This window comes from Rhinoderma darwinii (genome assembly GCF_050947455.1).
Source record: "Rhinoderma darwinii isolate aRhiDar2 chromosome 5 unlocalized genomic scaffold, aRhiDar2.hap1 SUPER_5_unloc_16, whole genome shotgun sequence".
In the NCBI taxonomy this organism is placed as follows: domain Eukaryota; kingdom Metazoa; phylum Chordata; class Amphibia; order Anura; family Rhinodermatidae; genus Rhinoderma; species Rhinoderma darwinii.
This window is the reverse complement of record NW_027461772.1, coordinates 484,497-511,444: the sequence shown is the minus strand read 5'-3', so window position 1 is coordinate 511,444 and position 26,948 is coordinate 484,497. Positions and strand designations below refer to the sequence as shown.

At 47.0% G+C, this 26,948-nt stretch overlaps 18 non-coding genes across 18 annotated transcripts; all 18 read right to left on the bottom strand.

Annotated features, from left to right (window-relative positions):
- Nucleotides 1-503: 503 nt before the first annotated feature.
- Nucleotides 504-694, bottom strand: LOC142686032 (U2 spliceosomal RNA). The gene has a single exon (XR_012855418.1). It is a non-coding gene; the product is annotated as a U2 spliceosomal RNA (small nuclear RNA).
- Nucleotides 695-1,998: 1,304 nt separating this feature from the next.
- LOC142685915 (U2 spliceosomal RNA) lies at nt 1,999-2,189 on the bottom strand. The gene has a single exon (XR_012855344.1). It is a non-coding gene; the product is annotated as a U2 spliceosomal RNA (small nuclear RNA).
- A 1,315-nt stretch (nt 2,190-3,504) lies between these two features.
- LOC142686046 (U2 spliceosomal RNA) lies at nt 3,505-3,695 on the bottom strand. The gene has a single exon (XR_012855430.1). It is a non-coding gene; the product is annotated as a U2 spliceosomal RNA (small nuclear RNA).
- Nucleotides 3,696-5,003: 1,308 nt separating this feature from the next.
- On the bottom strand, nt 5,004-5,194 carry LOC142686031 (U2 spliceosomal RNA). The gene has a single exon (XR_012855417.1). It is a non-coding gene; the product is annotated as a U2 spliceosomal RNA (small nuclear RNA).
- Nucleotides 5,195-6,508: 1,314 nt separating this feature from the next.
- Nucleotides 6,509-6,699, bottom strand: LOC142686030 (U2 spliceosomal RNA). Its single transcript, XR_012855416.1, has one exon. It is a non-coding gene; the product is annotated as a U2 spliceosomal RNA (small nuclear RNA).
- A 1,298-nt stretch (nt 6,700-7,997) lies between these two features.
- LOC142686029 (U2 spliceosomal RNA) lies at nt 7,998-8,188 on the bottom strand. Its single transcript, XR_012855415.1, has one exon. It is a non-coding gene; the product is annotated as a U2 spliceosomal RNA (small nuclear RNA).
- Nucleotides 8,189-9,474: 1,286 nt separating this feature from the next.
- Nucleotides 9,475-9,665, bottom strand: LOC142686027 (U2 spliceosomal RNA). The gene has a single exon (XR_012855413.1). It is a non-coding gene; the product is annotated as a U2 spliceosomal RNA (small nuclear RNA).
- A 1,315-nt stretch (nt 9,666-10,980) lies between these two features.
- On the bottom strand, nt 10,981-11,171 carry LOC142686026 (U2 spliceosomal RNA). The gene has a single exon (XR_012855412.1). It is a non-coding gene; the product is annotated as a U2 spliceosomal RNA (small nuclear RNA).
- A 1,298-nt stretch (nt 11,172-12,469) lies between these two features.
- LOC142686025 (U2 spliceosomal RNA) lies at nt 12,470-12,660 on the bottom strand. The gene has a single exon (XR_012855411.1). It is a non-coding gene; the product is annotated as a U2 spliceosomal RNA (small nuclear RNA).
- A 1,291-nt stretch (nt 12,661-13,951) lies between these two features.
- LOC142686024 (U2 spliceosomal RNA) lies at nt 13,952-14,142 on the bottom strand. Its single transcript, XR_012855410.1, has one exon. It is a non-coding gene; the product is annotated as a U2 spliceosomal RNA (small nuclear RNA).
- A 1,290-nt stretch (nt 14,143-15,432) lies between these two features.
- LOC142686022 (U2 spliceosomal RNA) lies at nt 15,433-15,623 on the bottom strand. The gene has a single exon (XR_012855409.1). It is a non-coding gene; the product is annotated as a U2 spliceosomal RNA (small nuclear RNA).
- Nucleotides 15,624-16,921: 1,298 nt separating this feature from the next.
- On the bottom strand, nt 16,922-17,112 carry LOC142685916 (U2 spliceosomal RNA). The gene has a single exon (XR_012855345.1). It is a non-coding gene; the product is annotated as a U2 spliceosomal RNA (small nuclear RNA).
- A 1,298-nt stretch (nt 17,113-18,410) lies between these two features.
- Nucleotides 18,411-18,601, bottom strand: LOC142686021 (U2 spliceosomal RNA). Its single transcript, XR_012855408.1, has one exon. It is a non-coding gene; the product is annotated as a U2 spliceosomal RNA (small nuclear RNA).
- A 1,298-nt stretch (nt 18,602-19,899) lies between these two features.
- LOC142686020 (U2 spliceosomal RNA) lies at nt 19,900-20,090 on the bottom strand. Its single transcript, XR_012855407.1, has one exon. It is a non-coding gene; the product is annotated as a U2 spliceosomal RNA (small nuclear RNA).
- Nucleotides 20,091-21,410: 1,320 nt separating this feature from the next.
- Nucleotides 21,411-21,601, bottom strand: LOC142686019 (U2 spliceosomal RNA). The gene has a single exon (XR_012855406.1). It is a non-coding gene; the product is annotated as a U2 spliceosomal RNA (small nuclear RNA).
- Nucleotides 21,602-22,884: 1,283 nt separating this feature from the next.
- On the bottom strand, nt 22,885-23,075 carry LOC142686018 (U2 spliceosomal RNA). Its single transcript, XR_012855405.1, has one exon. It is a non-coding gene; the product is annotated as a U2 spliceosomal RNA (small nuclear RNA).
- Nucleotides 23,076-24,379: 1,304 nt separating this feature from the next.
- Nucleotides 24,380-24,570, bottom strand: LOC142686017 (U2 spliceosomal RNA). The gene has a single exon (XR_012855404.1). It is a non-coding gene; the product is annotated as a U2 spliceosomal RNA (small nuclear RNA).
- Nucleotides 24,571-25,876: 1,306 nt separating this feature from the next.
- On the bottom strand, nt 25,877-26,067 carry LOC142686015 (U2 spliceosomal RNA). The gene has a single exon (XR_012855402.1). It is a non-coding gene; the product is annotated as a U2 spliceosomal RNA (small nuclear RNA).
- Between the last annotated feature and the right edge of the window lie 881 nt (nt 26,068-26,948).

The window sequence follows — 26,948 nt, the reverse complement described above, 5'->3', positions numbered from 1 at the left end:
ATTCTTACTTCTTCTTGAAATGTAGGGACGACAGTACATTCCATCACATCCATCTAGTGTACACAGGTAGGTCCATTGTGGCGGGCAGGCGAGCGGGCGGGCTGCTTTATTGGCTGTTTGCTGTTCCCCTACTCCACTCCACTATTTGACTGTGGTGCTGCATCAATCAATCAATCAATCAATCAATCAATCAATCAATCAATCAGTGGCTGGCTCAGGTGCAGCTCTTTAACTTACCTAAAAGGGAGGGCGGAGAGAAGACAAGGAAGGTGAATGAGCTGTTCCAATGTGAAATGCCGGAAACACAGAAACACAGACGACACACAACAAGAGGTGGCAATCTATTCATTAATTGCATTTAATCAATGAGCTCATTATCACTCATGCATTGTCCAACAGGTGTTGAAATAATGGGATTAAAAGGGGAGATCCCATCAGAAAGACAAAAACAATAGCAAACACAAATAGCACTTTTGGAATCTGATTTTAGTAAACACATAAGGGAAGGGTGCACCGGTCCTGGAAATACTGCAATACCAGGTCAATGCGTGGAGTGGACAGAGCAAGCTCTATTTCCATCTCCCTGTTCTAAAAATCCATTTAATATATGGTCCCCAGATAGGGGACGTATCAGATATTAAACTGATAAGAACAGATACTACACTTGATCTTAGCCAAAAGGCCGAGAAGCGATAACCCGAATGGGCCTGGCGTTGACCGAGCCTGCCTAATACTGCTGTTCACCCCTTGCAGCGATTCAGCCTACTCCTAGGCAATTCCATGGGGCCCTGCAGGCTCACACACATTTACAGCTACTAAGCGGGAGGTGAATAAAGGCCGGAGAGGAAGCTACACAGGATTTGCTTCTTTTGCTTGCACCACAATGCAGTGCTGAAAGAGGAGGAATCGACATAAAAACGCCTTCTTGGCAACGCCCAAATGCCCTCCTGCCGTGCAAATACTGGCAGCAGCAGCAGCAGCAGCAGTAAGTGCATGCCCACAGCCACCCCTTGTTCCTTCACAACTTGTATTAGCTTTAATCCAGTCCAGTGCTGCCTGCTGAGCAGCACTGACCAACACTGCCTGGGCCCAGGCTTTTATCTCTGAGGCCCCATTATGATGTCAGAAAGCTGGCTCTGGAATCCTGAGGGCTCCACTATGACACGTGCAAAGTTCCGTCTGAACTTTATATAAGACGGTGAGGCTCAGTCAGTCACTCAGTGTTGCCTGAGAGGGCAACACTGCAACAGCCGGCCGCCAGGCTGTCTTTTTTTTGCACATTTATTTGCCTCCAGGAGGCCACAAGAGGGAGACAAGGGACTGCAAAATGGAAAATAGGCATCCACCAACTTTACAGACAACTTCTCCTTGCTCCTACAACCTCCATCCTTGCACAGTTTGTTATTCTTCTAGGTAACATAGTAACAAATCCAAATTGCTGCTCTCTTTGTAGGCAAGCAAGGCTTTGTTGCAACTGCAATTCTTACTTCTTCTTGAAATGTAGGGACGACAGTACATTCCATCACATCCATCTAGTGTACACAGGTAGGTCCATTGTGGCGGGCAGGCGAGCGGGCGGGCTGCTTTATTGGCTGTTTGCTGTTCCCCTACTCCACTCCACTATTTGACTGTGGTGCTGCATCAATCAATCAATCAATCAATCAATCAATCAATCAATCAATCAATCAATCAATCAATCAGTGGCTGGCTCAGGTGCAGCTCTTTAACTTACCTAAAAGGGAGGGCGGAGAGAAGACAAGGAAGGTGAATGAGCTGTTCCAATGTGAAATGCCGGAAACACAGAAACACAGACGACACACAACAAGAGGTGGCAATCTATTCATTAATTGCATTTAATCAATGAGCTCATTATCACTCATGCATTGTCCAACAGGTGTTGAAATAATGGGATTAAAAGGGGAGATCCCATCAGAAAGACAAAAACAATAGCAAACACAAATAGCACTTTTGGAATCTGATTTTAGTAAACACATAAGGAAAGGGTGCACCGGTCCTGGAAATACTGCAATACCAGGTCAATGCGTGGAGTGGACAGAGCAAGCTCTATTTCCATCTCCCTGTTCTAAAAATCCATTTAATATATGGTCCCCAGATAGGGGACGTATCAGATATTAAACTGATAAGAACAGATACTACACTTGATCTTAGCCAAAAGGCCGAGAAGCGATAACCCGAATGGGCCTGGCGTTGACCGAGCCTGCCTAATACTGCTGTTCACCCCTTGCAGCGATTCAGCCTACTCCTAGGCAATTCCATGGGGCCCTGCAGGCTCACACACATTTACAGCTACTAAGCGGGAGGTGAATAAAGGCCGGAGAGGAAGCTACACAGGATTTGCTTCTTTTGCTTGCACCACAATGCAGTGCTGAAAGAGGAGGAATCGACATAAAAACGCCTTCTTGGCAACGCCCAAATGCCCTCCTGCCGTGCAAATACTGGCAGCAGCAGCAGCAGCAGCAGCAGTAAGTGCATGCCCACAGCCACCCCTTGTTCCTTCACAACTTGTATCAGCTTTAATCCAGTCCAGTGCTGCCTGCTGAGCAGCACTGACCAACACTGCCTGGGCCCAGGCTTTTATCTCTGAGGCCCCATTATGATGTCAGAAAGCTGGCTCTGGAATCCTGAGGGCTCCACTATGACACGTGCAAAGTTCCGTCTGAACTTTATATAAGACGGTGAGGCTCAGTCAGTCACTCAGTGTTGCCTGAGAGGGCAACACTGCAACAGCCGGCCGCCAGGCTGTCTTTTTTTTGCACATTTATTTGCCTCCAGGAGGCCACAAGAGGGAGACAAGGGACTGCAAAATGGAAAATAGGCATCCACCAACTTTACAGACAACTTCTCCTTGCTCCTACAACCTCCATCCTTGCACAGTTTGTTATTCTTCTAGGTAACATAGTAACAAATCCAAATTGCTGCTCTCTTTGTAGGCAAGCAAGGCTTTGTTGCAACTGCAATTCTTACTTCTTCTTGAAATGTAGGGACGACAGTACATTCCATCACATCCATCTAGTGTACACAGGTAGGTCCATTGTGGCGGGCAGGCGAGCGGGCGGGCTGCTTTATTGGCTGTTTGCTGTTCCCCTACTCCACTCCACTATTTGACTGTGGTGCTGCATCAATCAATCAATCAATCAATCAATCAATCAATCAATCAATCAATCAATCAATCAATCAATCAATCAGTGGCTGGCTCAGGTGCAGCTCTTTAACTTACCTAAAAGGGAGGGCGGAGAGAAGACAAGGAAGGTGAATGAGCTGTTCCAATGTGAAATGCCGGAAACACAGAAACACAGACGACACACAACAAGAGGTGGCAATCTATTCATTAATTGCATTTAATCAATGAGCTCATTATCACTCATGCATTGTCCAACAGGTGTTGAAATAATGGGATTAAAAGGGGAGATCCCATCAGAAAGACAAAAACAATAGCAAACACAAATAGCACTTTTGGAATCTGATTTTAGTAAACACATAAGGGAAGGGTGCACCGGTCCTGGAAATACTGCAATACCAGGTCAATGCGTGGAGTGGACAGAGCAAGCTCTATTTCCATCTCCCTGTTCTAAAAATCCATTTAATATATGGTCCCCAGATAGGGGACGTATCAGATATTAAACTGATAAGAACAGATACTACACTTGATCTTAGCCAAAAGGCCGAGAAGTGATAACCCGAATGGGCCTGGCGTTGACCGAGCCTGCCTAATACTGCTGTTCACCCCTTGCAGCGATTCAGCCTACTCCTAGGCAATTCCATGGGGCCCTGCAGGCTCACACACATTTACAGCTACTAAGCGGGAGGTGAATAAAGGCCGGAGAGGAAGCTACACAGGATTTGCTTCTTTTGCTTGCACCACAATGCAGTGCTGAAAGAGGAGGAATCGACATAAAAACGCCTTCTTGGCAACGCCCAAATGCCCTCCTGCCGTGCAAATACTGGCAGCAGCAGCAGCAGCAGCAGCAGCAGCAGCAGTAAGTGCATGCCCACAGCCACCCCTTGTTCCTTCACAACTTGTATTAGCTTTAATCCAGTCCAGTGCTGCCTGCTGAGCAGCACTGACCAACACTGCCTGGGCCCAGGCTTTTATCTCTGAGGCCCCATTATGATGTCAGAAAGCTGGCTCTGGAATCCTGAGGGCTCCACTATGACACGTGCAAAGTTCCGTCTGAACTTTATATAAGACGGTGAGGCTCAGTCAGTCACTCAGTGTTGCCTGAGAGGGCAACACTGCAACAGCCGGCCGCCAGGCTATCTTTTTTTTGCACATTTATTTGCCTCCAGGAGGCCACAAGAGGGAGACAAGGGACTGCAAAATGGAAAATAGGCATCCACCAACTTTACAGACAACTTCTCCTTGCTCCTACAACCTCCATCCTTGCACAGTTTGTTATTCTTCTAGGTAACATAGTAACAAATCCAAATTGCTGCTCTCTTTGTAGGCAAGCAAGGCTTTGTTGCAACTGCAATTCTTACTTCTTCTTGAAATGTAGGGACGACAGTACATTCCATCACATCCATCTAGTGTACACAGGTAGGTCCATTGTGGCGGGCAGGCGAGCGGGCGGGCTGCTTTATTGGCTGTTTGCTGTTCCCCTACTCCACTCCACTATTTGACTGTGGTGCTGCATCAATCAATCAATCAATCAATCAATCAATCAATCAATCAATCAATCAATCAGTGGCTGGCTCAGGTGCAGCTCTTTAACTTACCTAAAAGGGAGGGCGGAGAGAAGACAAGGAAGGTGAATGAGCTGTTCCAATGTGAAATGCCGGAAACACAGAAACACAGACGACACACAACAAGAGGTGGCAATCTATTCATTAATTGCATTTAATCAATGAGCTCATTATCACTCATGCATTGTCCAACAGGTGTTGAAATAATGGGATTAAAAGGGGAGATCCCATCAGAAAGACAAAAACAATAGCAAACACAAATAGCACTTTTGGAATCTGATTTTAGTAAACACATAAGGGAAGGGTGCACCGGTCCTGGAAATACTGCAATACCAGGTCAATGCGTGGAGTGGACAGAGCAAGCTCTATTTCCATCTCCCTGTTCTAAAAATCCATTTAATATATGGTCCCCAGATAGGGGACGTATCAGATATTAAACTGATAAGAACAGATACTACACTTGATCTTAGCCAAAAGGCCGAGAAGCGATAACCCGAATGGGCCTGGCGTTGACCGAGCCTGCCTAATACTGCTGTTCACCCCTTGCAGCGATTCAGCCTACTCCTAGGCAATTCCATGGGGCCCTGCAGGCTCACACACATTTACAGCTACTAAGCGGGAGGTGAATAAAGGCCGGAGAGGAAGCTACACAGGATTTGCTTCTTTTGCTTGCACCACAATGCAGTGCTGAAAGAGGAGGAATCGACATAAAAACGCCTTCTTGGCAACGCCCAAATGCCCTCCTGCCGTGCAAATACTGGCAGCAGCAGCAGCAGCAGCAGCAGCAGTAAGTGCATGCCCACAGCCACCCCTTGTTCCTTCACAACTTGTATTAGCTTTAATCCAGTCCAGTGCTGCCTGCTGAGCAGCACTGACCAACACTGCCTGGGCCCAGGCTTTTATCTCTGAGGCCCCATTATGATGTCAGAAAGCTGGCTCTGGAATCCTGAGGGCTCCACTATGACACGTGCAAAGTTCCGTCTGAACTTTATATAAGACGGTGAGGCTCAGTCAGTCACTCAGTGTTGCCTGAGAGGGCAACACTGCAACAGCCGGCCGCCAGGCTGTCTTTTTTTTGCACATTTATTTGCCTCCAGGAGGCCACAAGAGGGAGACAAGGGACTGCAAAATGGAAAATAGGCATCCACCAACTTTACAGACAACTTCTCCTTGCTCCTACAACCTCCATCCTTGCACAGTTTGTTATTCTTCTAGGTAACATAGTAACAAATCCAAATTGCTGCTCTCTTTGTAGGCAAGCAAGGCTTTGTTGCAACTGCAATTCTTACTTCTTCTTGAAATGTAGGGACGACAGTACATTCCATCACATCCATCTAGTGTACACAGGTAGGTCCATTGTGGCGGGCAGGCGAGCGGGCGGGCTGCTTTATTGGCTGTTTGCTGTTCCCCTACTCCACTCCACTATTTGACTGTGGTGCTGCATCAATCAATCAATCAATCAATCAATCAATCAATCAATCAATCAATCAATCAATCAATCAATCAGTGGCTGGCTCAGGTGCAGCTCTTTAACTTACCTAAAAGGGAGGGCGGAGAGAAGACAAGGAAGGTGAATGAGCTGTTCCAATGTGAAATGCCGGAAACACAGAAACACAGACGACACACAACAAGAGGTGGCAATCTATTCATTAATTGCATTTAATCAATGAGCTCATTATCACTCATGCATTGTCCAACAGGTGTTGAAATAATGGGATTAAAAGGGGAGATCCCATCAGAAAGACAAAAACAATAGCAAACACAAATAGCACTTTTGGAATCTGATTTTAGTAAACACATAAGGGAAGGGTGCACCGGTCCTGGAAATACTGCAATACCAGGTCAATGCGTGGAGTGGACAGAGCAAGCTCTATTTCCATCTCCCTGTTCTAAAAATCCATTTAATATATGGTCCCCAGATAGGGGACGTATCAGATATTAAACTGATAAGAACAGATACTACACTTGATCTTAGCCAAAAGGCCGAGAAGCGATAACCCGAATGGGCCTGGCGTTGACCGAGCCTGCCTAATACTGCTGTTCACCCCTTGCAGCGATTCAGCCTACTCCTAGGCAATTCCATGGGGCCCTGCAGGCTCACACACATTTACAGCTACTAAGCGGGAGGTGAATAAAGGCCGGAGAGGAAGCTACACAGGATTTGCTTCTTTTGCTTGCACCACAATGCAGTGCTGAAAGAGGAGGAATCGACATAAAAACGCCTTCTTGGCAACGCCCAAATGCCCTCCTGCCGTGCAAATACTGGCAGCAGCAGCAGCAGCAGCAGCAGCAGTAAGTGCATGCCCACAGCCACCCCTTGTTCCTTCACAACTTGTATTAGCTTTAATCCAGTCCAGTGCTGCCTGCTGAGCAGCACTGACCAACACTGCCTGGGCCCAGGCTTTTATCTCTGAGGCCCCATTATGATGTCAGAAAGCTGGCTCTGGAATCCTGAGGGCTCCACTATGACACGTGCAAAGTTCCGTCTGAACTTTATATAAGACGGTGAGGCTCAGTCAGTCACTCAGTGTTGCCTGAGAGGGCAACACTGCAACAGCCGGCCGCCAGGCTGTCTTTTTTTTGCACATTTATTTGCCTCCAGGAGGCCACAAGAGGGAGACAAGGGACTGCAAAATGGAAAATAGGCATCCACCAACTTTACAGACAACTTCTCCTTGCTCCTACAACCTCCATCCTTGCACAGTTTGTTATTCTTCTAGGTAACATAGTAACAAATCCAAATTGCTGCTCTCTTTGTAGGCAAGCAAGGCTTTGTTGCAACTGCAATTCTTACTTCTTCTTGAAATGTAGGGACGACAGTACATTCCATCACATCCATCTAGTGTACACAGGTAGGTCCATTGTGGCGGGCAGGCGAGCGGGCGGGCTGCTTTATTGGCTGTTTGCTGTTCCCCTACTCCACTCCACTATTTGACTGTGGTGCTGCATCAATCAATCAATCAATCAATCAATCAATCAATCAATCAATCAATCAGTGGCTGGCTCAGGTGCAGCTCTTTAACTTACCTAAAAGGGAGGGCGGAGAGAAGACAAGGAAGGTGAATGAGCTGTTCCAATGTGAAATGCCGGAAACACAGAAACACAGACGACACACAACAAGAGGTGGCAATCTATTCATTAATTGCATTTAATCAATGAGCTCATTATCACTCATGCATTGTCCAACAGGTGTTGAAATAATGGGATTAAAAGGGGAGATCCCATCAGAAAGACAAAAACAATAGCAAACACAAATAGCACTTTTGGAATCTGATTTTAGTAAACACATAAGGGAAGGGTGCACCGGTCCTGGAAATACTGCAATACCAGGTCAATGCGTGGAGTGGACAGAGCAAGCTCTATTTCCATCTCCCTGTTCTAAAAATCCATTTAATATATGGTCCCCAGATAGGGGACGTATCAGATATTAAACTGATAAGAACAGATACTACACTTGATCTTAGCCAAAAGGCCGAGAAGCGATAACCCGAATGGGCCTGGCGTTGACCGAGCCTGCCTAATACTGCTGTTCACCCCTTGCAGCGATTCAGCCTACTCCTAGGCAATTCCATGGGGCCCTGCAGGCTCACACACATTTACAGCTACTAAGCGGGAGGTGAATAAAGGCCGGAGAGGAAGCTACACAGGATTTGCTTCTTTTGCTTGCACCACAATGCAGTGCTGAAAGAGGAGGAATCGACATAAAAACGCCTTCTTGGCAACGCCCAAATGCCCTCCTGCCGTGCAAATACTGGCAGCAGCAGCAGCAGCAGCAGCAGCAGTAAGTGCATGCCCACAGCCACCCCTTGTTCCTTCACAACTTGTATTAGCTTTAATCCAGTCCAGTGCTGCCTGCTGAGCAGCACTGACCAACACTGCCTGGGCCCAGGCTTTTATCTCTGAGGCCCCATTATGATGTCAGAAAGCTGGCTCTGGAATCCTGAGGGCTCCACTATGACACGTGCAAAGTTCCGTCTGAACTTTATATAAGACGGTGAGGCTCAGTCAGTCACTCAGTGTTGCCTGAGAGGGCAACACTGCAACAGCCGGCCGCCAGGCTGTCTTTTTTTTGCACATTTATTTGCCTCCAGGAGGCCACAAGAGGGAGACAAGGGACTGCAAAATGGAAAATAGGCATCCACCAACTTTACAGACAACTTCTCCTTGCTCCTACAACCTCCATCCTTGCACAGTTTGTTATTCTTCTAGGTAACATAGTAACAAATCCAAATTGCTGCTCTCTTTGTAGGCAAGCAAGGCTTTGTTGCAACTGCAATTCTTACTTCTTCTTGAAATGTAGGGACGACAGTACATTCCATCACATCCATCTAGTGTACACAGGTAGGTCCATTGTGGCGGGCAGGCGAGCGGGCGGGCTGCTTTATTGGCTGTTTGCTGTTCCCCTACTCCACTCCACTATTTGACTGTGGTGCTGCATCAATCAATCAATCAATCAATCAATCAATCAATCAGTGGCTGGCTCAGGTGCAGCTCTTTAACTTACCTAAAAGGGAGGGCGGAGAGAAGACAAGGAAGGTGAATGAGCTGTTCCAATGTGAAATGCCGGAAACACAGAAACACAGACGACACACAACAAGAGGTGGCAATCTATTCATTAATTGCATTTAATCAATGAGCTCATTATCACTCATGCATTGTCCAACAGGTGTTGAAATAATGGGATTAAAAGGGGAGATCCCATCAGAAAGACAAAAACAATAGCAAACACAAATAGCACTTTTGGAATCTGATTTTAGTAAACACATAAGGGAAGGGTGCACCGGTCCTGGAAATACTGCAATACCAGGTCAATGCGTGGAGTGGACAGAGCAAGCTCTATTTCCATCTCCCTGTTCTAAAAATCCATTTAATATATGGTCCCCAGATAGGGGACGTATCAGATATTAAACTGATAAGAACAGATACTACACTTGATCTTAGCCAAAAGGCCGAGAAGCGATAACCCGAATGGGCCTGGCGTTGACCGAGCCTGCCTAATACTGCTGTTCACCCCTTGCAGCGATTCAGCCTACTCCTAGGCAATTCCATGGGGCCCTGCAGGCTCACACACATTTACAGCTACTAAGCGGGAGGTGAATAAAGGCCGGAGAGGAAGCTACACAGGATTTGCTTCTTTTGCTTGCACCACAATGCAGTGCTGAAAGAGGAGGAATCGACATAAAAACGCCTTCTTGGCAACGCCCAAATGCCCTCCTGCCGTGCAAATACTGGCAGCAGCAGCAGCAGCAGCAGCAGCAGCAGCAGCAGTAAGTGCATGCCCACAGCCACCCCTTGTTCCTTCACAACTTGTATTAGCTTTAATCCAGTCCAGTGCTGCCTGCTGAGCAGCACTGACCAACACTGCCTGGGCCCAGGCTTTTATCTCTGAGGCCCCATTATGATGTCAGAAAGCTGGCTCTGGAATCCTGAGGGCTCCACTATGACACGTGCAAAGTTCCGTCTGAACTTTATATAAGACGGTGAGGCTCAGTCAGTCACTCAGTGTTGCCTGAGAGGGCAACACTGCAACAGCCGGCCGCCAGGCTGTCTTTTTTTTGCACATTTATTTGCCTCCAGGAGGCCACAAGAGGGAGACAAGGGACTGCAAAATGGAAAATAGGCATCCACCAACTTTACAGACAACTTCTCCTTGCTCCTACAACCTCCATCCTTGCACAGTTTGTTATTCTTCTAGGTAACATAGTAACAAATCCAAATTGCTGCTCTCTTTGTAGGCAAGCAAGGCTTTGTTGCAACTGCAATTCTTACTTCTTCTTGAAATGTAGGGACGACAGTACATTCCATCACATCCATCTAGTGTACACAGGTAGGTCCATTGTGGCGGGCAGGCGAGCGGGCGGGCTGCTTTATTGGCTGTTTGCTGTTCCCCTACTCCACTCCACTATTTGACTGTGGTGCTGCATCAATCAATCAATCAATCAATCAATCAATCAATCAATCAATCAATCAATCAATCAGTGGCTGGCTCAGGTGCAGCTCTTTAACTTACCTAAAAGGGAGGGCGGAGAGAAGACAAGGAAGGTGAATGAGCTGTTCCAATGTGAAATGCCGGAAACACAGAAACACAGACGACACACAACAAGAGGTGGCAATCTATTCATTAATTGCATTTAATCAATGAGCTCATTATCACTCATGCATTGTCCAACAGGTGTTGAAATAATGGGATTAAAAGGGGAGATCCCATCAGAAAGACAAAAACAATAGCAAACACAAATAGCACTTTTGGAATCTGATTTTAGTAAACACATAAGGGAAGGGTGCACCGGTCCTGGAAATACTGCAATACCAGGTCAATGCGTGGAGTGGACAGAGCAAGCTCTATTTCCATCTCCCTGTTCTAAAAATCCATTTAATATATGGTCCCCAGATAGGGGACGTATCAGATATTAAACTGATAAGAACAGATACTACACTTGATCTTAGCCAAAAGGCCGAGAAGCGATAACCCGAATGGGCCTGGCGTTGACCGAGCCTGCCTAATACTGCTGTTCACCCCTTGCAGCGATTCAGCCTACTCCTAGGCAATTCCATGGGGCCCTGCAGGCTCACACACATTTACAGCTACTAAGCGGGAGGTGAATAAAGGCCGGAGAGGAAGCTACACAGGATTTGCTTCTTTTGCTTGCACCACAATGCAGTGCTGAAAGAGGAGGAATCGACATAAAAACGCCTTCTTGGCAACGCCCAAATGCCCTCCTGCCGTGCAAATACTGGCAGCAGCAGCAGCAGCAGCAGCAGCAGTAAGTGCATGCCCACAGCCACCCCTTGTTCCTTCACAACTTGTATTAGCTTTAATCAAGTCCAGTGCTGCCTGCTGAGCAGCACTGACCAACACTGCCTGGGCCCAGGCTTTTATCTCTGAGGCCCCATTATGATGTCAGAAAGCTGGCTCTGGAATCCTGAGGGCTCCACTATGACACGTGCAAAGTTCCGTCTGAACTTTATATAAGACGGTGAGGCTCAGTCAGTCACTCAGTGTTGCCTGAGAGGGCAACACTGCAACAGCCGGCCGCCAGGCTGTCTTTTTTTTGCACATTTATTTGCCTCCAGGAGGCCACAAGAGGGAGACAAGGGACTGCAAAATGGAAAATAGGCATCCACCAACTTTACAGACAACTTCTCCTTGCTCCTACAACCTCCATCCTTGCACAGTTTGTTATTCTTCTAGGTAACATAGTAACAAATCCAAATTGCTGCTCTCTTTGTAGGCAAGCAAGGCTTTGTTGCAACTGCAATTCTTACTTCTTCTTGAAATTTAGGGACGACAGTACATTCCATCACATCCATCTAGTGTACACAGGTAGGTCCATTGTGGCGGGCAGGCGAGCGGGCGGGCTGCTTTATTGGCTGTTTGCTGTTCCCCTACTCCACTCCACTATTTGACTGTGGTGCTGCATCAATCAATCAATCAATCAATCAATCAATCAATCAATCAATCAATCAGTGGCTGGCTCAGGTGCAGCTCTTTAACTTACCTAAAAGGGAGGGCGGAGAGAAGACAAGGAAGGTGAATGAGCTGTTCCAATGTGAAATGCCGGAAACACAGAAACACAGACGACACACAACAAGAGGTGGCAATCTATTCATTAATTGCATTTAATCAATGAGCTCATTATCACTCATGCATTGTCCAACAGGTGTTGAAATAATGGGATTAAAAGGGGAGATCCCATCAGAAAGACAAAAACAATAGCAAACACAAATAGCACTTTTGGAATCTGATTTTAGTAAACACATAAGGGAAGGGTGCACCGGTCCTGGAAATACTGCAATACCAGGTCAATGCGTGGAGTGGACAGAGCAAGCTCTATTTCCATCTCCCTGTTCTAAAAATCCATTTAATATATGGTCCCCAGATAGGGGACGTATCAGATATTAAACTGATAAGAACAGATACTACACTTGATCTTAGCCAAAAGGCCGAGAAGCGATAACCCGAATGGGCCTGGCGTTGACCGAGCCTGCCTAATACTGCTGTTCACCCCTTGCAGCGATTCAGCCTACTCCTAGGCAATTCCATGGGGCCCTGCAGGCTCACACACATTTACAGCTACTAAGCGGGAGGTGAATAAAGGCCGGAGAGGAAGCTACACAGGATTTGCTTCTTTTGCTTGCACCACAATGCAGTGCTGAAAGAGGAGGAATCGACATAAAAACGCCTTCTTGGCAACGCCCAAATGCCCACCTGCCGTGCAAATACTGGCAGCAGCAGCAGCAGCAGCAGCAGTAAGTGCATGCCCACAGCCACCCCTTGTTCCTTCACAACTTGTATTAGCTTTAATCCAGTCCAGTGCTGCCTGCTGAGCAGCACTGACCAACACTGCCTGGGCCCAGGCTTTTATCTCTGAGGCCCCATTATGATGTCAGAAAGCTGGCTCTGGAATCCTGAGGGCTCCACTATGACACGTGCAAAGTTCCGTCTGAACTTTATATAAGACGGTGAGGCTCAGTCAGTCACTCAGTGTTGCCTGAGAGGGCAACACTGCAACAGCCGGCCGCCAGGCTGTCTTTTTTTTGCACATTTATTTGCCTCCAGGAGGCCACAAGAGGGAGACAAGGGACTGCAAAATGGAAAATAGGCATCCACCAACTTTACAGACAACTTCTCCTTGCTCCTACAACCTCCATCCTTGCACAGTTTGTTATTCTTCTAGGTAACATAGTAACAAATCCAAATTGCTGCTCTCTTTGTAGGCAAGCAAGGCTTTGTTGCAACTGCAATTCTTACTTCTTCTTGAAATGTAGGGACGACAGTACATTCCATCACATCCATCTAGTGTACACAGGTAGGTCCATTGTGGCGGGCAGGCGAGCGGGCGGGCTGCTTTATTGGCTGTTTGCTGTTCCCCTACTCCACTCCACTATTTGACTGTGGTGCTGCATCAATCAATCAATCAATCAATCAATCAATCAATCAATCAATCAGTGGCTGGCTCAGGTGCAGCTCTTTAACTTACCTAAAAGGGAGGGCGGAGAGAAGACAAGGAAGGTGAATGAGCTGTTCCAATGTGAAATGCCGGAAACACAGAAACACAGACGACACACAACAAGAGGTGGCAATCTATTCATTAATTGCATTTAATCAATGAGCTCATTATCACTCATGCATTGTCCAACAGGTGTTGAAATAATGGGATTAAAAGGGGAGATCCCATCAGAAAGACAAAAACAATAGCAAACACAAATAGCACTTTTGGAATCTGATTTTAGTAAACACATAAGGGAAGGGTGCACCGGTCCTGGAAATACTGCAATACCAGGTCAATGCGTGGAGTGGACAGAGCAAGCTCTATTTCCATCTCCCTGTTCTAAAAATCCATTTAATATATGGTCCCCAGATAGGGGACGTATCAGATATTAAACTGATAAGAACAGATACTACACTTGATCTTAGCCAAAAGGCCGAGAAGCGATAACCCGAATGGGCCTGGCGTTGACCGAGCCTGCCTAATACTGCTGTTCACCCCTTGCAGCGATTCAGCCTACTCCTAGGCAATTCCATGGGGCCCTGCAGGCTCACACACATTTACAGCTACTAAGCGGGAGGTGAATAAAGGCCGGAGAGGAAGCTACACAGGATTTGCTTCTTTTGCTTGCACCACAATGCAGTGCTGAAAGAGGAGGAATCGACATAAAAACGCCTTCTTGGCAACGCCCAAATGCCCTCCTGCCGTGCAAATACTGGCAGCAGCAGCAGCAGCAGCAGCAGCAGTAAGTGCATGCCCACAGCCACCCCTTGTTCCTTCACAACTTGTATTAGCTTTAATCCAGTCCAGTGCTGCCTGCTGAGCAGCACTGACCAACACTGCCTGGGCCCAGGCTTTTATCTCTGAGGCCCCATTATGATGTCAGAAAGCTGGCTCTGGAATCCTGAGGGCTCCACTATGACACGTGCAAAGTTCCGTCTGAACTTTATATAAGACGGTGAGGCTCAGTCAGTCACTCAGTGTTGCCTGAGAGGGCAACACTGCAACAGCCGGCCGCCAGGCTGTCTTTTTTTTGCACATTTATTTGCCTCCAGGAGGCCACAAGAGGGAGACAAGGGACTGCAAAATGGAAAATAGGCATCCACCAACTTTACAGACAACTTCTCCTTGCTCCTACAACCTCCATCCTTGCACAGTTTGTTATTCTTCTAGGTAACATAGTAACAAATCCAAATTGCTGCTCTCTTTGTAGGCAAGCAAGGCTTTGTTGCAACTGCAATTCTTACTTCTTCTTGAAATGTAGGGACGACAGTACATTCCATCACATCCATCTAGTGTACACAGGTAGGTCCATTGTGGCGGGCAGGCGAGCGGGCGGGCTGCTTTATTGGCTGTTTGCTGTTCCCCTACTCCACTCCACTATTTGACTGTGGTGCTGCATCAATCAATCAATCAATCAATCAATCAATCAATCAATCAGTGGCTGGCTCAGGTGCAGCTCTTTAACTTACCTAAAAGGGAGGGCGGAGAGAAGACAAGGAAGGTGAATGAGCTGTTCCAATGTGAAATGCCGGAAACACAGAAACACAGACGACACACAACAAGAGGTGGCAATCTATTCATTAATTGCATTTAATCAATGAGCTCATTATCACTCATGCATTGTCCAACAGGTGTTGAAATAATGGGATTAAAAGGGGAGATCCCATCAGAAAGACAAAAACAATAGCAAACACAAATAGCACTTTTGGAATCTGATTTTAGTAAACACATAAGGGAAGGGTGCACCGGTCCTGGAAATACTGCAATACCAGGTCAATGCGTGGAGTGGACAGAGCAAGCTCTATTTCCATCTCCCTGTTCTAAAAATCCATTTAATATATGGTCCCCAGATAGGGGACGTATCAGATATTAAACTGATAAGAACAGATACTACACTTGATCTTAGCCAAAAGGCCGAGAAGCGATAACCCGAATGGGCCTGGCGTTGACCGAGCCTGCCTAATACTGCTGTTCACCCCTTGCAGCGATTCAGCCTACTCCTAGGCAATTCCATGGGGCCCTGCAGGCTCACACACATTTACAGCTACTAAGCGGGAGGTGAATAAAGGCCGGAGAGGAAGCTACACAGGATTTGCTTCTTTTGCTTGCACCACAATGCAGTGCTGAAAGAGGAGGAATCGACATAAAAACGCCTTCTTGGCAACGCCCAAATGCCCTCCTGCCGTGCAAATACTGGCAGCAGCAGCAGCAGTAAGTGCATGCCCACAGCCACCCCTTGTTCCTTCACAACTTGTATTAGCTTTAATCCAGTCCAGTGCTGCCTGCTGAGCAGCACTGATCAACACTGCCTGGGCCCAGGCTTTTATCTCTGAGGCCCCATTATGATGTCAGAAAGCTGGCTCTGGAATCCTGAGGGCTCCACTATGACACGTGCAAAGTTCCGTCTGAACTTTATATAAGACGGTGAGGCTCAGTCAGTCACTCAGTGTTGCCTGAGAGGGCAACACTGCAACAGCCGGCCGCCAGGCTGTCTTTTTTTTGCACATTTATTTGCCTCCAGGAGGCCACAAGAGGGAGACAAGGGACTGCAAAATGGAAAATAGGCATCCACCAACTTTACAGACAACTTCTCCTTGCTCCTACAACCTCCATCCTTGCACAGTTTGTTATTCTTCTAGGTAACATAGTAACAAATCCAAATTGCTGCTCTCTTTGTAGGCAAGCAAGGCTTTGTTGCAACTGCAATTCTTACTTCTTCTTGAAATGTAGGGACGACAGTACATTCCATCACATCCATCTAGTGTACACAGGTAGGTCCATTGTGGCGGGCAGGCGAGCGGGCGGGCTGCTTTATTGGCTGTTTGCTGTTCCCCTACTCCACTCCACTATTTGACTGTGGTGCTGCATCAATCAATCAATCAATCAATCAATCAATCAATCAATCAATCAATCAATCAATCAATCAGTGGCTGGCTCAGGTGCAGCTCTTTAACTTACCTAAAAGGGAGGGCGGAGAGAAGACAAGGAAGGTGAATGAGCTGTTCCAATGTGAAATGCCGGAAACACAGAAACACAGACGACACACAACAAGAGGTGGCAATCTGTTCATTAATTGCATTTAATCAATGAGCTCATTATCACTCATGCATTGTCCAACAGGTGTTGAAATAATGGGATTAAAAGGGGAGATCCCATCAGAAAGACAAAAACAATAGCAAACACAAATAGCACTTTTGGAATCTGATTTTAGTCAACACATAAGGGAAGGGTGCACCGGTCCTGGAAATACTGCAATACCAGGTCAATGCGTGGAGTGGACAGAGCAAGCTCTATTTCCATCTCCCTGTTCTAAAAAACCATTTAATATATGGTCCCCAGATAGGGGACGTATCAGATATTAAACTGATAAGAACAGATACTACACTTGATCTTAGCCAAAAGGCCGAGAAGCGATAACCCGAATGGGCCTGGCGTTGACCGAGCCTGCCTAATACTGCTGTTCACCCCTTGCAGCGATTCAGCCTACTCCTAGGCAATTCCATGGGGCCCTGCAGGCTCACACACATTTACAGCTACTAAGCGGGAGGTGAATAAAGGCCGGAGAGGAAGCTACACAGGATTTGCTTCTTTTGCTTGCACCACAATGCAGTGCTGAAAGAGGAGGAATCGACATAAAAACGCCTTCTTGGCAACGCCCAAATGCCCTCCTGCCGTGCAAATACTGGCAGCAGCAGCAGCAGTAAGTGCATGCCCACAGCCACCCCTTGTTCCTTCACAACTTGTATTAGCTTTAATCCAGTCCAGTGCTGCCTGCTGAGCAGCACTGATCAACACTGCCTGGGCCCAGGCTTTTATCTCTGAGGCCCCATTATGATGTCAGAAAGCTGGCTCTGGAATCCTGAGGGCTCCACTATGACACGTGCAAAGTTCCGTCTGAACTTTATATAAGACGGTGAGGCTCAGTCAGTCACTCAGTGTTGCCTGAGAGGGCAACACTGCAACAGCCGGCCGCCAGGCTGTCTTTTTTTTGCACATTTATTTGCCTCCAGGAGGCCACAAGAGGGAGACAAGGGACTGCAAAATGGAAAATAGGCATCCACCAACTTTACAGACAACTTCTCCTTGCTCCTACAACCTCCATCCTTGCACAGTTTGTTATTCTTCTAGGTAACATAGTAACAAATCCAAATTGCTGCTCTCTTTGTAGGCAAGCAAGGCTTTGTTGCAACTGCAATTCTTACTTCTTCTTGAAATGTAGGGACGACAGTACATTCCATCACATCCATCTAGTGTACACAGGTAGGTCCATTGTGGCGGGCAGGCGAGCGGGCGGGCTGCTTTATTGGCTGTTTGCTGTTCCCCTACTCCACTCCACTATTTGACTGTGGTGCTGCATCAATCAATCAATCAATCAATCAATCAATCAATCAATCAATCAATCAATCAATCAATCAGTGGCTGGCTCAGGTGCAGCTCTTTAACTTACCTAAAAGGGAGGGCGGAGAGAAGACAAGGAAGGTGAATGAGCTGTTCCAATGTGAAATGCCGGAAACACAGAAACACAGACGACACACAACAAGAGGTGGCAATCTGTTCATTAATTGCATTTAATCAATGAGCTCATTATCACTCATGCATTGTCCAACAGGTGTTGAAATAATGGGATTAAAAGGGGAGATCCCATCAGAAAGACAAAAACAATAGCAAACACAAATAGCACTTTTGGAATCTGATTTTAGTCAACACATAAGGGAAGGGTGCACCGGTCCTGGAAATACTGCAATACCAGGTCAATGCGTGGAGTGGACAGAGCAAGCTCTATTTCCATCTCCCTGTTCTAAAAATCCATTTAATATATGGTCCCCAGATAGGGGACGTATCAGATATTAAACTGATAAGAACAGATACTACACTTGATCTTAGCCAAAAGGCCGAGAAGCGATAACCCGAATGGGCCTGGCGTTGACCGAGCCTGCCTAATACTGCTGTTCACCCCTTGCAGCGATTCAGCCTACTCCTAGGCAATTCCATGGGGCCCTGCAGGCTCACACACATTTACAGCTACTAAGCGGGAGGTGAATAAAGGCCGGAGAGGAAGCTACACAGGATTTGCTTCTTTTGCTTGCACCACAATGCAGTGCTGAAAGAGGAGGAATCGACATAAAAACGCCTTCTTGGCAACGCCCAAATGCCCTCCTGCCGTGCAAATACTGGCAGCAGCAGCAGCAGCAGCAGCAGCAGTAAGTGCATGCCCACAGCCACCCCTTGTTCCTGCACAACTTGTATTAGCTTTAATCCAGTCCAGTGCTGCCTGCTGAGCAGCACTGACCAACACTGCCTGGGCCCAGGCTTTTATCTCTGAGGCCCCATTATGATGTCAGAAAGCTGGCTCTGGAATCCTGAGGGCTCCACTATGACACGTGCAAAGTTCCGTCTGAACTTTATATAAGACGGTGAGGCTCAGTCAGTCACTCAGTGTTGCCTGAGAGGGCAACACTGCAACAGCCGGCCGCCAGGCTGTCTTTTTTTTGCACATTTATTTGCCTCCAGGAGGCCACAAGAGGGAGACAAGGGACTGCAAAATGGAAAATAGGCATCCACCAACTTTACAGACAACTTCTCCTTGCTCCTACAACCTCCATCCTTGCACAGTTTGTTATTCTTCTAGGTAACATAGTAACAAATCCAAATTGCTGCTCTCTTTGTAGGCAAGCAAGGCTTTGTTGCAACTGCAATTCTTACTTCTTCTTGAAATGTAGGGACGACAGTACATTCCATCACATCCATCTAGTGTACACAGGTAGGTCCATTGTGGCGGGCAGGCGAGCGGGCGGGCTGCTTTATTGGCTGTTTGCTGTTCCCCTACTCCACTCCACTATTTGACTGTGGTGCTGCATCAATCAATCAATCAATCAATCAATCAATCAATCAATCAATCAATCAGTGGCTGGCTCAGGTGCAGCTCTTTAACTTACCTAAAAGGGAGGGCGGAGAGAAGACAAGGAAGGTGAATGAGCTGTTCCAATGTGAAATGCCGGAAACACAGAAACACAGACGACACACAACAAGAGGTGGCAATCTATTCATTAATTGCATTTAATCAATGAGCTCATTATCACTCATGCATTGTCCAACAGGTGTTGAAATAATGGGATTAAAAGGGGAGATCCCATCAGAAAGACAAAAACAATAGCAAACACAAATAGCACTTTTGGAATCTGATTTTAGTAAACACATAAGGGAAGGGTGCACCGGTCCTGGAAATACTGCAATACCAGGTCAATGCGTGGAGTGGACAGAGCAAGCTCTATTTCCATCTCCCTGTTCTAAAAATCCATTTAATATATGGTCCCCAGATAGGGGACGTATCAGATATTAAACTGATAAGAACAGATACTACACTTGATCTTAGCCAAAAGGCCGAGAAGCGATAACCCGAATGGGCCTGGCGTTGACCGAGCCTGCCTAATACTGCTGTTCACCCCTTGCAGCGATTCAGCCTACTCCTAGGCAATTCCATGGGGCCCTGCAGGCTCACACACTCACAGCTACACGGGAGGTGAATAAAGGCCGGAGAGGAAGCCAGACAGGATTTGCTTCTTTTGCTTGCACCACAATGCAGTGCTGAAAGAGGAGGAATCGACATAAAAACGCCTTCTTGGCAACGCCCAAATGCCCTCCTGCCGTGCAAATACTGGCAGCAGCAGCAGCAGCAGCAGCAGCAGCAGTAAGTGCATGCCCACAGCCACCCCTTGTTCCTTCACAACTTGTATTAGCTTTAATCCAGTCCAGTGCTGCCTGCTGAGCAGCACTGACCAACACTGCCTGGGCCCAGGCTTTTATCTCTGAGGCCCCATTATGATGTCAGAAAGCTGGCTCTGGAATCCTGAGGGCTCCACTATGACACGTGCAAAGTTCCGTCTGAACTTTATATAAGACGGTGAGGCTCAGTCAGTCACTCAGTGTTGCCTGAGAGGGCAACACTGCAACAGCCGGCCGCCAGGCTGTCTTTTTTTTGCACATTTATTTGCCTCCAGGAGGCCACAAGAGGGAGACAAGGGACTGCAAAATGGAAAATAGGCATCCACCAACTTTACAGACAACTTCTCCTTGCTCCTACAACCTCCATCCTTGCACAGTTTGTTATTCTTCTAGGTAACATAGTAACAAATCCAAATTGCTGCTCTCTTTGTAGGCAAGCAAGGCTTTGTTGCAACTGCAATTCTTACTTCTTCTTGAAATGTAGGGACGACAGTACATTCCATCACATCCATCTAGTGTACACAGGTAGGTCCATTGTGGCGGGCAGGCGAGCGGGCGGGCTGCTTTATTGGCTGTTTGCTGTTCCCCTACTCCACTCCACTATTTGACTGTGGTGCTGCATCAATCAATCAATCAATCAATCAATCAATCAATCAATCAATCAATCAATCAATCAATCAATCAATCAATCAGTGGCTGGCTCAGGTGCAGCTCTTTAACTTACCTAAAAGGGAGGGCGGAGAGAAGACAAGGAAGGTGAATGAGCTGTTCCAATGTGAAATGCCGGAAACACAGAAACACAGACGACACACAACAAGAGGTGGCAATCTATTCATTAATTGCATTTAATCAATGAGCTCATTATCACTCATGCATTGTCCAACAGGTGTTGAAATAATGGGATTAAAAGGGGAGATCCCATCAGAAAGACAAAAACAATAGCAAACACAAATAGCACTTTTGGAATCTGATTTTAGTAAACACATAAGGGAAGGGTGCACCGGTCCTGGAAATACTGCAATACCAGGTCAATGCGTGGAGTGGACAGAGCAAGCTCTATTTCCATCTCCCTGTTCTAAAAATCCATTTAATATATGGTCCCCAGATAGGGGACGTATCAGATATTAAACTGATAAGAACAGATACTACACTTGATCTTAGCCAAAAGGCCGAGAAGCGATAACCCGAATGGGCCTGGCGTTGACCGAGCCTGCCTAATACTGCTGTTCACCCCTTGCAGCGATTCAGCCTACTCCTAGGCAATTCCATGGGGCCCTGCAGGCTCACACACATTTACAGCTACTAAGCGGGAGGTGAATAAAGGCCGGAGAGGAAGCTACACAGGATTTGCTTCTTTTGCTTGCACCACAATGCAGTGCTGAAAGAGGAGGAATCGACATAAAAACGCCTTCTTGGCAACGCCCAAATGCCCTCCTGCCGTGCAAATACTGGCAGCAGCAGCAGCAGCAGCAGCAGTAAGTGCATGCCCACAGCCACCCCTTGTTCCTTCACAACTTGTATTAGCTTTAATCCAGTCCAGTGCTGCCTGCTGAGCAGCACTGACCAACACTGCCTGGGCCCAGGCTTTTATCTCTGAGGCCCCATTATGATGTCAGAAAGCTGGCTCTGGAATCCTGAGGGCTCCACTATGACACGTGCAAAGTTCCGTCTGAACTTTATATAAGACGGTGAGGCTCAGTCAGTCACTCAGTGTTGCCTGAGAGGGCAACACTGCAACAGCCGGCCGCCAGGCTGTCTTTTTTTTGCACATTTATTTGCCTCCAGGAGGCCACAAGAGGGAGACAAGGGACTGCAAAATGGAAAATAGGCATCCACCAACTTTACAGACAACTTCTCCTTGCTCCTACAACCTCCATCCTTGCACAGTTTGTTATTCTTCTAGGTAACATAGTAACAAATCCAAATTGCTGCTCTCTTTGTAGGCAAGCAAGGCTTTGTTGCAACTGCAATTCTTACTTCTTCTTGAAATGTAGGGACGACAGTACATTCCATCACATCCATCTAGTGTACACAGGTAGGTCCATTGTGGCGGGCAGGCGAGCGGGCGGGCTGCTTTATTGGCTGTTTGCTGTTCCCCTACTCCACTCCACTATTTGACTGTGGTGCTGCATCAATCAATCAATCAATCAATCAATCAATCAATCAGTGGCTGGCTCAGGTGCAGCTCTTTAACTTACCTAAAAGGGAGGGCGGAGAGAAGACAAGGAAGGTGAATGAGCTGTTCCAATGTGAAATGCCGGAAACACAGAAACACAGACGACACACAACAAGAGGTGGCAATCTATTCATTAATTGCATTTAATCAATGAGCTCATTATCACTCATGCATTGTCCAACAGGTGTTGAAATAATGGGATTAAAAGGGGAGATCCCATCAGAAAGACAAAAACAATAGCAAACACAAATAGCACTTTTCGAATCTGATTTTAGTAAACACATAAGGGAAGGGTGCACCGGTCCTGGAAATACTGCAATACCAGGTCAATGCGTGGAGTGGACAGAGCAAGCTCTATTTCCATCTCCCTGTTCTAAAAATCCATTTAATATATGGTCCCCAGATAGGGGACGTATCAGATATTAAACTGATAAGAACAGATACTACACTTGATCTTAGCCAAAAGGCCGAGAAGCGATAACCCGAATGGGCCTGGCGTTGACCGAGCCTGCCTAATACTGCTGTTCACCCCTTGCAGCGATTCAGCCTACTCCTAGGCAATTCCATGGGGCCCTGCAGGCTCACACACATTTACAGCTACTAAGCGGGAGGTGAATAAAGGCCGGAGAGGAAGCTACACAGGATTTGCTTCTTTTGCTTGCACCACAATGCAGTGCTGAAAGAGGAGGAATCGACATAAAAACGCCTTCTTGGCAACGCCCAAATGCCCTCCTGCCGTGCAAATACTGGCAGCAGCAGCAGCAGCAGCAGCAGCAGCAGCAGTAAGTGCATGCCCACAGCCACCCCTTGTTCCTTCACAACTTGTATTAGCTTTAATCCAGTCCAGTGCTGCCTGCTGAGCAGCACTGACCAACACTGCCTGGGCCCAGGCTTTTATCTCTGAGGCCCCATTATGATGTCAGAAAGCTGGCTCTGGAATCCTGAGGGCTCCACTATGACACGTGCAAAGTTCCGTCTGAACTTTATATAAGACGGTGAGGCTCAGTCAGTCACTCAGTGTTGCCTGAGAGGGCAACACTGCAACAGCCGGCCGCCAGGCTGTCTTTTTTTTGCACATTTATTTGCCTCCAGGAGGCCACAAGAGGGAGACAAGGGACTGCAAAATGGAAAATAGGCATCCACCAACTTTACAGACAACTTCTCCTTGCTCCTACAACCTCCATCCTTGCACAGTTTGTTATTCTTCTAGGTAACATAGTAACAAATCCAAATTGCTGCTCTCTTTGTAGGCAAGCAAGGCTTTGTTGCAACTGCAATTCTTACTTCTTCTTGAAATGTAGGGACGACAGTACATTCCATCACATCCATCTAGTGTACACAGGTAGGTCCATTGTGGCGGGCAGGCGAGCGGGCGGGCTGCTTTATTGGCTGTTTGCTGTTCCCCTACTCCACTCCACTATTTGACTGTGGTGCTGCATCAATCAATCAATCAATCAATCAATCAATCAATCAATCAATCAATCAGTGGCTGGCTCAGGTGCAGCTCTTTAACTTACCTAAAAGGGAGGGCGGAGAGAAGACAAGGAAGGTGAATGAGCTGTTCCAATGTGAAATGCCGGAAACACAGAAACACAGACGACACACAACAAGAGGTGGCAATCTATTCATTAATTGCATTTAATCAATGAGCTCATTATCACTCATGCATTGTCCAACAGGTGTTGAAATAATGGGATTAAAAGGGGAGATCCCATCAGAAAGACAAAAACAATAGCAAACACAAATAGCACTTTTGGAATCTGATTTTAGTAAACACATAAGGGAAGGGTGCACCGGTCCTGGAAATACTGCAATACCAGGTCAATGCGTGGAGTGGACAGAGCAAGCTCTATTTCCATCTCCCTGTTCTAAAAATCCATTTAATATATGGTCCCCAGATAGGGGACGTATCAGATATTAAACTGATAAGAACAGATACTACACTTGATCTTAGCCAAAAGGCCGAGAAGCGATAACCCGAATGGGCCTGGCGTTGACCGAGCCTGCCTAATACTGCTGTTCACCCCTTGCAGCGATTCAGCCTACTCCTAGGCAATTCCATGGGGCCCTGCAGGCTCACACACATTTACAGCTACTAAGCGGGAGGTGAATAAAGGCCGGAGAGGAAGCTACACAGGATTTGCTTCTTTTGCTTGCACCACAATGCAGTGCTGAAAGAGGAGGAATCGACATAAAAACGCCTTCTTGGCAACGCCCAAATGCCCTCCTGCCGTGCAAATACTGGCAGCAGCAGCAGCAGCAGCAGCAGCAGTAAGTGCATGCCCACAGCCACCCCTTGTTCCTTCACAACTTGTATTAGCTTTAATCCAGTCCAGTGCTGCCTGCTGAGCAGCACTGACCAACACTGCCTGGGCCCAGGCTTTTATCTCTGAGGCCCCATTATGATGTCAGAAAGCTGGCTCTGGAATCCTGAGGGCTCCACTATGACACGTGCAAAGTTCCGTCTGAACTTTATATAAGACGGTGAGGCTCAGTCAGTCACTCAGTGTTGCCTGAGAGGGCAACACTGCAACAGCCGGCCGCCAGGCTGTCTTTTTTTTGCACATTTATTTGCCTCCAGGAGGCCACAAGAGGGAGACAAGGGACTGCAAAATGGAAAATAGGCATCCACCAACTTTACAGACAACTTCTCCTTGCTCCTACAACCTCCATCCTTGCACAGTTTGTTATTCTTCTAGGTAACATAGTAACAAATCCAAATTGCTGCTCTCTTTGTAGGCAAGCAAGGCTTTGTTGCAACTGCAATTCTTACTTCTTCTTGAAATGTAGGGACGACAGTACATTCCATCACATCCATCTAGTGTACACAGGTAGGTCCATTGTGGCGGGCAGGCGAGCGGGCGGGCTGCTTTATTGGCTGTTTGCTGTTCCCCTACTCCACTCCACTATTTGACTGTGGTGCTGCATCAATCAATCAATCAATCAATCAATCAATCAATCAATCAATCAATCAATCAATCAGTGGCTGGCTCAGGTGCAGCTCTTTAACTTACCTAAAAGGGAGGGCGGAGAGAAGACAAGGAAGGTGAATGAGCTGTTCCAATGTGAAATGCCGGAAACACAGAAACACAGACGACACACAACAAGAGGTGGCAATCTATTCATTAATTGCATTTAATCAATGAGCTCATTATCACTCATGCATTGTCCAACAGGTGTTGAAATAATGGGATTAAAAGGGGAGATCCCATCAGAAAGACAAAAACAATAGCAAACACAAATAGCACTTTTGGAATCTGATTTTAGTAAACACATAAGGGAAGGGTGCACCGGTCCTGGAAATACTGCAATACCAGGTCAATGCGTGGAGTGGACAGAGCAAGCTCTATTTCCATCTCCCTGTTCTAAAAATCCATTTAATATATGGTCCCCAGATAGGGGACGTATCAGATATTAAACTGATAAGAACAGATACTACACTTGATCTTAGCCAAAAGGCCGAGAAGCGATAACCCGAATGGGCCTGGCGTTGACCGAGCCTGCCTAATACTGCTGTTCACCCCTTGCAGCGATTCAGCCTACTCCTAGGCAATTCCATGGGGCCCTGCAGGCTCACACACATTTACAGCTACTAAGCGGGAGGTGAATAAAGGCCGGAGAGGAAGCTACACAGGATTTGCTTCTTTTGCTTGCACCACAATGCAGTGCTGAAAGAGGAGGAATCGACATAAAAACGCCTTCTTGGCAACGCCCAAATGCCCTCCTGCCGTGCAAATACTGGCAGCAGCAGCAGCAGCAGTAAGTGCATGCCCACAGCCACCCCTTGTTCCTTCACAACTTGTATTAGCTTTAATCCAGTCCAGTGCTGCCTGCTGAGCAGCACTGACCAACACTGCCTGGGCCCAGGCTTTTATCTCTGAGGCCCCATTATGATGTCAGAAAGCTGGCTCTGGAATCCTGAGGGCTCCACTATGACACGTGCAAAGTTCCGTCTGAACTTTATATAAGACGGTGAGGCTCAGTCAGTCACTCAGTGTTGCCTGAGAGGGCAACACTGCAACAGCCGGCCGCCAGGCTGTCTTTTTTTTGCACATTTATTTGCCTCCAGGAGGCCACAAGAGGGAGACAAGGGACTGCAAAATGGAAAATAGGCATCCACCAACTTTACAGACAACTTCTCCTTGCTCCTACAACCTCCATCCTTGCACAGTTTGTTATTCTTCTAGGTAACATAGTAACAAATCCAAATTGCTGCTCTCTTTGTAGGCAAGCAAGGCTTTGTTGCAACTGCAATTCTTACTTCTTCTTGAAATGTAGGGACGACAGTACATTCCATCACATCCATCTAGTGTACACAGGTAGGTCCATTGTGGCGGGCAGGCGAGCGGGCG